General features: G+C 36.6%; 1 long non-coding RNA gene across 1 annotated transcript; it reads left to right on the forward strand.

Annotated features, from left to right (window-relative positions):
• Positions 1-1,990: 1,990 nt before the first annotated feature.
• LOC131273490 (uncharacterized) lies at positions 1,991-6,729 on the forward strand. The gene is made up of 3 exons (XR_009180769.1): positions 1,991-2,911; positions 4,372-4,462; positions 4,889-6,729. It is a non-coding gene; the product is annotated as an uncharacterized lncRNA (long non-coding RNA).
• The last annotated feature ends 4,023 nt before the right edge of the window (positions 6,730-10,752 follow it).

Here is a 10,752-nt window from a genome sequence, read left to right on the forward strand (position 1 = left end):
CCCTTTCATCCAGACTGGAACTCAGGACCCCAGGGTCTTACCTTTCTGGTGTCTTCTGAAGTTGTTCAATCCACCTCTCTGCTGAGTCAGCCTGGGGCAGAGGATGTGGCCTAGAGGGATCCTTTCCCTGAAGGAGGCCCCATCTAGGGGACAGGTGGTGCTGCCTCACCTCATTCATGTGGAGATCTGCACCAGCCACACCCATGAATCCCAAACCTGAGGCTCAAAGGGCCTTCTTGGTCAGGTTTCCAGGTCAGGGAACCAAATGTTGCAGCAAAGTCAGGAAATTTGAGTGACAGAAAAACCCAAAATGGCACTCAGAAAGGCAGAGGAACAAATTAATAATGCACAGGCCCAGAAGAGAGTCAATCTCCAAATACTGAGTCCCACTTTTCAGTTTTCATATGTTTTTATAGGATTTTATATAGGATTAGCATGACTTTTGCTCATTGACTAATATGTTGCTAAGCAAAATTTTGAAAGCAGGGTTACTGAAGCAAAATGCAGGTGCAAGGTTGTGCTTCTGTGGGCTGATTTACAGAAGCAGGGGGCAGGAGTGGTTTGTTAAATTGCAGAAATGGGGGACAGGAATCATTTGTTTGATATTCTGCAAGGCCATGTTTTCACAGGCTGATTTACAGAAGCGGGGGCAGGAGTGGCTCATTAGATATTTTTTCTGCAAGGTTATGCTTTTTATTTCTCAACGATATGATGATTTGTCAAACAAGTATTCAGTATTGAACATTGATATTTTTTCTGGTTTTACAATTATATATAGCACTTCAACAAACTCTCCTATGAACAATTTTGCATGACGACATGACACCTTTCAAAAATGTCTCTGTTGTTTTCTTCAGTAATGTACCAAGAGACAGTTTAAAAAGTGTTTATTCTCCCACACCATTGCCAACAGTGGAATTATAATTTCATTTTTGCCTATATGTCAAATGACAAAGTTATTCAATTATTGTTTAATGTATGTTTGATTATCCACCAGTTTTAGTATATTTTCTATCATAGTGGTCACTAAATGTCTCAGATAGTTCCCCTTCTTAACTTGAACACTTTTTCCTGCTGGGTTATTCAGCTTTTTTCTGTGGTTTGTATGTTATCTTTCTGAATTGATAATATAAAAATTTAAATGGCATGTCTGTAGTAAATATTTTCTTCTTTCTGTTTTTAGGCTTTTAACTTTGTTTTATATTTATGTAATAATTTTACACTTGGGTTGTTACCAAAAATTCTTTCTTGTTTGGTTTTCATGTTCACTATCTCAATTTTTTCTTCTTTCACTGAAAACCCTTTCTTGTGTGGTTTTCTTGTTCACTATCCAAAATTTTTTCTACCTATATTCTTTAAAATGACTTGAACAGCACTAAATGTTTGGCTCCCTCATTCCTTTATAGCTTCTTCTTGGGAATTCCTACTGCTCATTTTACTTTCTAAAATATTGAGTTGATTTCAGTTTATGATGCAATTTTTTTTTTGAGATATGGGGGATTGAACCTGGGACCTAACACATGCAAAGAAGACAGTCTGCCCCTGAGCTACTCCAGCTTCCTTAACAAGCTCCTTCTAAACTTCCAGTCCTTGGTCATACTTTCTTTCTGTCTGACACTCCCTTCCCCCACTCTCTACCAAGTTTATCCCACTCTTCTTTAGCTGATCCTGATAATTTCTACCCATACTCCATCACCCCTTTATTCCTTAACTTGTTGAACCCCAATTTGAGAAAGTAATATGACCAGATTTAAATGTTCAATTATCTATCTAACTTGAAGTTAGAGGTAGCCCAATATTGGACAAAAAAAGTATAGGAAATCTTTGGGATTTAGCCTTCCTAGTTACAATTTTTTAAAATGGAGAGGAAAAATATTTCTTCCTGTAGTTGACTGCTTCTTTTTACCTGGAACAAAAGCATGATGCCTGGTGGTGAAAATCTCATTAGATAATCCTAGGGCAAATGTATGAGAATGAAGACTTATGCTCAAGGTATCATGGGGGAAAGAGAGAAGATGGGACTATTTTATTCATTTAGTTCCAAACCATGTCTTACCCTTCTTTGTTCTGGTCTGTGCCAGGGGAAGCTGATCTTTATGAACTGCATCTCCCTTATTCAATTTGGCTGCTTGCTGAATTACAGTTAGGATTCATGATTGAAAGCACCAGAATATCAGGATGGTGAGAAAACTTGGGAAGAAGATGAGAGTATTTTTTCCCTGCTTTCTCTTTGCTTCAACGTACCACATTCCTGAGAGTAGCTGCATCCCTTCAAGGTGTGCCAGGCAGCCCTCTCCACAGTTCCCAATCTCTTGACTTCTAAGCCCTTTTCCTTTCTTTGTCCTTCCAAGCCAAGGAATGGTCACAAGCTACTCTCTTTTTCTACACTCTCATGCCTTGCCATCCCTTCTTTATTCTCACATCTCTACTCAAAATTGCAAGAGTATCCTTCACCATAAACACCAGTGATGACCTTTCTTACCTGCCAGAATCCTACCTTCTTCTTAAATGATACCAGCGGTGCCACTGAGCCAGCACACCAGCACTTCAGTGGCCCTCCACTCTCCTTCGTGCCTTAGAAGTACAACTCATTTCTGTTGGCCACATTTCCTCATACTTACCCCAAATTTCATTCCTTCATTCTTCATATTTTATATTTCTTTTAGTTTGCTAAAAATAATTGGTAGCATTATACCAGAAATGTGTTGGTGTTTATAATGTGAATTTATCAGGTTAAAAGCTTACAGTTCTGAGGCCATGAAAGTTTCCAAATCAAGGCATCATCAGAGACGCTGTCTCACACCAGCTACAGGTGTGGGTGATCAGGCATATGGCAGTGCATGATGGCAGCTCTGTCCAGATCAAGGCATCAAGCCAAGCATATGACCTGAGCTCAGCTGTGGGCAATCAGGTATGTGGCTCCTCTCCCCTCTTCTCCAGGACTCTACCTCAGCCTCATAGAGGTGTCTCTTTCTGGGCCTCTGTGCTCCACTGATTCCAGCCTCAGCCTCCAGGGCCTTTCTCTCTGTCTCTCAGGGTTGCTCTGTCTCTGCTGCTTTTTTATGTGTGTCTCTGTGTTTCTCCAATTATAAATACCTCCAGCAAAAGGGATAAAATCCACCTTGGGTCATTCCTCTCTGAAGTAATCAAATCAAAGTCCACCCAACTGAATCCAATCCAATTAAAGTCTCCCACACCAACATGAATGGATTAATTCCAAGGACTTGATCTTTTCTGGGATCCACAGAAAGTCTCAAACTGTCACAATATTAAATGCTGTTTCTCCTAGGAATAAGTCATTTCCCACAGCTGTTGGTCCCTGCTTTCCCCTATTTCACCCCTATTACAGTATCCATCATTCTCTTTTGTAATTATTTTTCATTGTGTTTTACTCTGCTGGGCTGCCAAAATGCAATATAGCAGGAATGGGTTGGCTTTTACAATGGGGATTATTAGATTGCCAGATTACACTTTGGTGGCTGATAAAAATGTCCAAATTAAGACAATATTAGACAATGATTTCTACTAGAAAGACCAGCTGCTGGTGGTCTTGCACATCTGTCTCATATGGCAAGACACATGACTGTATCTGCTAGTCTCTCTCTTCTGTGTTTTGTTTCTTTCAGCTTTGGGCTTCATATGGCTTCCTCTCTGCAACTGTGGATTTCTCTCTGAGCTTCTTTGGGTTTTTCTCTTTGTCTCTCTCCATTTTTATCCTAATTATATGTAAAGGATTCCAGTAAGAGGATTGAGACTCACCCTGGGTCACATTCTACTGAAGTAATCAAATCAGAGAGTTGCACATACAATAAGCTTACACCCACAGGAATGGATTATCTTTAGGACATGGTTTTCTGGGACCCTCTTAACTTTTAATCCATCACAAATTATTTTAGGACATGGCTTTTTGGGGTCCACCTAACTTCAAACCACCACAAATTGTTTTCAATGGTAGACTGTAGTCTCCTTGAAAGTAGGAGCAATATGTATTGTATTCTTCACTGTCATCAGGATTGTATTACTAAAAAACACTAGTCAAAAAAGAATTGTGAACACTTACCATAGACTCAAAATCTATAAATAAAACATTCACCCAGCCAAGTATTTCTTTTAAAAATCATGATCAGATAGTGTTTATCCTAGATTTACAAGCATGATTCATAAGATATAATAATCAATTCATCTCAATAATGGTCTAAAATAAAAATCTCAAAACTTTCAAAATAAATGCAGAAAAATATTGATCTTGTTGATCTTGTTGATTTGTTAGTGCTGAAAAATTATTTAAAATTTTTCCTCAGAAAACCAAAAAAGAAAGGGAACTTCTTTTATGAGTTACTCATGAAAATCTACTTCTAATGTCATCTTTAGTGGGAAGATCTTCAACACAGTCACTTTAAGACTAAAATCAAGAAGGATGCATGCCATCACTGCTACTTCTGCATACAATTTTAGTGGTCAGGTAAATATTATAAGATAGGAAAATAAAATAGTTAATCCATAATTTATATTAAATAATTGAATAAATGTATGTACTGAATTTAATATATCATTACTAACTAGTTTAATTCTCTTAAGTTTTCTAATTTAATGAGGTTAACATTGCCACACAATATGGGGCCCTCTTATAATTCATTCATTTATTCAACAAGTATCTGTAAAAACCTTTAGTAAACACTTGACATTCATTTCAAAGATAGACTAGAAAGATATTGAAGTAATATGAGACTTACTAGGAAGGAAAAGTGGGCTTTAATGGCTGATTGGACATGAAAATGAAACAGAGTCCAAGATGCCTCATACTTTTTTGGGTGAAGAAATAAAGTGAGGGATGTACAATCCAATATTTATAAGTTCATTATTTTTCTTGTTTTCTTGTCAATTATAGTATGTAGTCATTTCCAAACTGTGGAAGGAATATTGAATGTGAAAATGATGAGCACATCTCCTGTAACATGGGCACAATCTTCTCATCTCTGAATCATCCCAATGGGACCACACCAACACAATGGGGATGTAATTCACAGTGACCACTGCAAATTCTCCATGGTGGTATGGAAGCCTGCTCCCCATCAGCAAGAGGATGGTCATTTTCCTTTCTACACAGCCAAAGTAGAATGCCTGTAGGAAAGAATTGAAAAGTCACCTCCCTTTTTAAAATTATGTTGGCTTTTAGAAAAAAAATTCATTTAATTTAAAGAACAAATCCCCCCACCTCACTAATCCCTGTAAATCCACTCAATAAAATTAATTTGTGGGAACAGGTTAAAATACTTTTTTTAAAAAGAGAAGCAAATAATGGTTTAGATTTGGCATCATGTTATAATAGAAAGAGTAAAAATTATTAATTCACAGGCATGAATTTGTTTGATATGTTAAAAATCTTTTAGGCAAAGGGAAGATTATATTGAGAGAGCATGTGTTTTCTGGCTCAGAACACAAAAATCAAAGTCAACTGGTTAAGGAAAAAAGAAGCAGATTTCCAGGTTAATTTAAGAAAGACCAAATATGTCCCGGTCCTGGGAGGCAGCTGAAGCAGCCTGCAGATAAGGCATCAGCAATGCCATAGAAGAGGAACACAACTGCCAAGTGGGGAGAGCAAGTGCCCAGCACCTTCCATCATCCTTCAAATGATGTAATCTTCCACACAGCCTTAGCAATGCAGCAGTAGGAGGTAAGAATTAGAAAGAGGGGCACCAGGAGTAAAAATACACTGACCAGGAAGAGCTCCATTTGATTGAAGATGGTATCTACACAGGCGAGTTTGAGGAAAACTGGCACTTCACAGAAGACATGGGCTATGATATTTCTTCTGCAAAGGAGCACCTGCTGGATGAGCAACATTTGCACTAATGAGCTGGTCAAACCCATCAGCCAGGTCATGGTCACCTGTTGCAAACAGACACAAGCATGCATGAGCATGGTATAGTGCAAAGGCTGGTGTACTGCCACATAGTGGTCAACAGCCATTACTACAAGAAGGATGCACTCAGAGGAACCCATTGCCAAGGCCACATAGAGATAACGGATACAACCACCATAAGTTATCCTCTTATCTGGCCCCTCAAGTTGAACAGCAGCTAGGGGACAGTACTGATGGTGTAGCAGAGAAAAGAAAAGTGACTGAGGAAGAAGTACATTGGGGTGTGGAGCTGGAAATCCAGACAAGCCAACAGAATGATGGCTATATTGCCAAGCAGGGTCAGCAAGTAGAAAATCACAATGAAAACAAAGAGGGCCTTCTCCAGCAGAGGTTGACTGGAGAAACCTAGCAGGAAAAAGCCACTGAAGGAACGGATGTTGGGGCTGACCATTAACTTTCATTGCAATGCTGCTAAGAGAGAAGATATATTTGCATAAATAGTACTGAAGTTTGAATAGAAATCTACAATTTCAACACCTTTTCTGGACACCATAATAAAAAAAAGCAATGAGAGCATATTTCTGATTTTTAGTCTCTTAATTATTTAATATAAATAATTCCAAATATAAACTCTTCAATTTTATGTCACCATTACTGTTCTTTTTTATTTCATCCCTAGGATTTTTCTTTTGCATATTTTCTAAATATACAATACCTTTAATTACTTTATCTCTGTCTCTAAACATGCTTATATCCCCTCAATTTTAGAACCAATAAATGCTTTTAAAATTCATTTTGTCCTTTCATTTCTCTTCACTTTCTACTATTTAGCAGTTTGATATTGTTTATGAAATCTAAAAGTAGATATTGGATTATGTTTATAAACTTCTGTCTGAAGTTTCATATTTACTTAATTAAATTTTGAATAGGATTTTGATTGGACCACATCAGTAGGGTTTTGAGTCCCCACCCCTTGGTGGGTGGTGAACCACAGATAAAAGACATGGCAAAGGACAGAGTTGAGAGTTTTTGAGTTGGAGCCCAAGAAGTAAACACACAGAGGAGCAGAGCAGCTGAGCCCAGAGATAATTGAGCCCTGGGAGAAAGACAGAACTGGTCACCTGATAGTCTACAGCTGATCTTGTTGAAAAAACAGAGGACCTGAGCTTGGAGAGAAATGAGCCCCAGGAAGAGAGGAACACAGAAGCCTGAACCCTGGTAGACATCAGCAGCCATCTGCTCCAACATATGGCAATAGACTTTGGTGAGGGAAGTAACTTACACTTTATGGACTGGCAACTGTAAGCTTTTACCCCAAATAAATGCCCTTTACAAAATCCAACCAATTTCTGGTATTTTTCACCAGTACCCCTTTGGCTGACTAATACACCTATCCTGTTCTAAATGAGGATGCAAAGTTATATGACTTCAATATCTACATGTAATCAGCAGGGCCAATTTTCTGATTTCACTGTTGTATGAGATAGCAGCTGAATCCTCCCTTCTTTCCACATTGCTATATATGATTATCCTATATATATTTTCTGTACTTTTGGTTTGCTGAAACAGAACTCACAATGTTTACAATCATCTGGTAACAGTAAATTCAATGGGTTTGTCTCACTTCCATTCTGGCTCACTACTCTTAATAATGAAATATATTAATCACTGTGCTTTTGTACTTTAAACTCTGACCATTATGAAATTCTTAACAGTTTAATTCTTCCTCCATTATGACAGATTTCTCTTTACTATACTGAACTTTCTTCTTCCTTCTCTTCCCCATTATTGTCACTTCACAGTTTCCAAATCTGTTTTAAGGGGCATTTTAGTACATTGGAATTGTCCTGCATGACATAGCAATGAAGGATATTTTGTCATAGCCTATATAATTTTGCAGGCCAGGGTGTACATTATAATGTAAACTATAATCCATGGTTAGTAGCAATACTTCATATGTGTTCATCAGTTGTAACAAATGTACCACACTAATGAAAGATATTAATGAGGAAAGTGAGGAAAGGGGAGGGGTGAAGTATATGTCAATAATCTATATTTTAATGTATATTTTATGTTATATTTTTGATATAACATTTATGTAATCTAAAGCTTCTTTTAAAATAAAAAAATCTGTTTTCTTCTCTTTTATTTCAATTCTTCTCAAACTTTTCCCCAATCATGTGACTTCAATTCATTGTTTCTGACAACATAAGTTTATCTTCATTTCTTTTTAACAGTTTTGATTATGAAACTGTACACTAGTATATCTGTGATCATGTATGCATATTCTAATATCACCTTTAGTTTAACATATCTAGCCATGAGTCCAAGTTCCCACCACAAAAGTTCTTTGATGACTTCCTTGAAAATAGTGTGTACCATTTTACAGGCTGCTGAACTGAAAATGCAGCTGCATATTTGACCCCAACTTATGTCTCCCATATCTCTAATAATCCTGCCCTACTGCTATCACTTTCTATCAGATCTTAAAAATTCACTGATATATGACTCTGTCATGTTTCTTCCAAGGTAAAAAACATGCAGCAGCTTCTTAGTTTATAAAATATTTAAATCATTACTGTTTTAATGTATGTATTTCTCGGTGAGTTTCTGAGGTTTTCTGTGTTTAGCAGTCATTCGGTATTTATGACACACTTTTATCTACTGTTCCTCTATATTACAGTTAGCTTTACCATGCATGTTATAAGAATCTGGCAAGAAAGAGCAAGTAAATAATATTTTAAAGGCCTTATAGCCATGACTTAGAAACAAAATAGGTATTTTCCATCTCTCTGCTTTCCTTTCTCTACAAGCTCTTTCCTGCAAATCTCATTTACATAAGGGCATCAGCCATCATCTCTAATCAGACAATTCACAAATATTGATACATGCAACCACACACTCACTTCATGTTTATCCTCCAATCTCACATTTTCCCTTCACTTAATTCATTCTAAAAATAAAAGGCAAATCAAAATATTGTTGTCATCTGACTCAATATTGTATCCTGTCAACATTAACACAATTCTTCATGAATGAGGTAGATATCATGAAAGACATTCACCTTCAGTGATTTTCCTTCTGAATCAAGTTAAGGTACTCCAAGGTATTGCATCATAGTTGCAGAAATGCCAGAAACTTCTACCTGCAAGTTTCTCCTTGGCAAGGGAAATGCTTAAACAAGACCATAATATAGAATAAGGTAGAAAATGAAAGTAGGGCTGATCACTTCAAAAAAATTATTTATGCCTATATATTCACAATAAGGATCATCCATTTTTACTCTCTTAATGACATCTTAAAAATTGCTTCATAGTTCCTAAAAATTTAATCTAACTAATCTATAAAGTTATTTTCTTCTACAAAATAATGTACATTCATATGTTGACAGAGGGCAGGGTTGTTTACAATACTAGCAGTGTACTCAGATAATACATTTTCTAATTAGCACCTCCTCCATGAATTTTAGTGACTAATTAATAGTATGGGATCCTTATACAAAGAGTTTATTTAATCAATTCAAATAAGTGAAACATATATGTGTCTGGTAATATACTTAAAAATATTATTCACCTCTCTTTAATCTGATTAACAGCAGAGCATTTAATTGCTGAATTATTTCTGATAAAGGAGCCATAGACAAGTGATTGACTTTGTCCCCATAAACATTTTTTCTGAAGATTTTAGGGACACTTGCAGATGGAGAGAAAAATATAGGCTTTCTTGGCAGAATGACTACTATATTTTATCTGAAGTTGAAAAGCGGGCACCAGGAATGAAGAAATGTGTAAGTTCCAAAAAGGAGTGGGATCTTCTTTTTCTCTAAAATCATGAGAGAGTGAGGGAGACACAATGAGGGATACGTGGTGTATTTGGTGATTGAGGTCACTGGGACAAAGAATCCCAAGGAAGCAATTTTTTAATAATACCTGTGTTCACTAGTACACTATTAGTTAGGAATCACTTTGGGAAAAGGAAGTATATAGGGCAGATACTTTTGTCACTCTGTTCTAATTGTTTGTTAAAATACTAGTTTCAGTTTTCAGATGCAAATAAGATTACCAGTTGGGATCTGGCTTTGCCTGAACTTGGAAATCACAACCTTCTTCAAAATATACCTCAGGACCTCCCTGGTGCTGATTTTTCTTTAAAACTTCACAAAACTGCTCCAATCACCCCAACCATTCCAAATAGAGATACCAGGAATGTAAAAAGCCCTACTAGAAGATCTTGTGATGGTATATACCACTGATTTTGAACTAATTGGATGAGGCTTGCCAAAAAGTATCCAAAAGGGATAAATAAGTGATTAAATTAGTGTGCAAATTAAGCTTAGTCAGGACACTGAAATATATTTAATAACTGCAAATGACAATGGAAGATAATTGTGAATAAAAAACAAATTGGATGATGATGGATAGTGTCACACAAGAGCCCCCTCTCTGGGAAAGGTATATAAATTCAGAAGAAGCAAACAGAAGATATTCTAGTAATGTCCATGACTTGCACACAGATACACACACACGTACAAATACACAAGATTTAGCTTACATGACACTTTCCTACAAAGTCTTCCTGAGTTTCCCCATCACAGACAGTCTCTGCTTACAAAGAAACATACCACCCTTTGTGTAATACCAAGTCTTGTATTACTTTTTCTGCTAGAGCCTGGCAGTAATCATTTGACTACAGGTTATTTCACCTACACAGTCATAAACTTCAGAGCTGAATGTGAGCATGTATACCTTAGTTTCTAAATGTAGAGTTCTTTTAGAATTATTTTACCTGCACTTTTAAATTTTTTGCATTGTTATCAGCCAGTGGCACAGAGTAACTCATCACATTTCTAAAATTGATGTTTAATATTAGTCATATTATTATTATGTACA

This window comes from Dasypus novemcinctus, chromosome 15, assembly GCF_030445035.2.
Source record: "Dasypus novemcinctus isolate mDasNov1 chromosome 15, mDasNov1.1.hap2, whole genome shotgun sequence".
Classification (NCBI taxonomy): domain Eukaryota; kingdom Metazoa; phylum Chordata; class Mammalia; order Cingulata; family Dasypodidae; genus Dasypus; species Dasypus novemcinctus.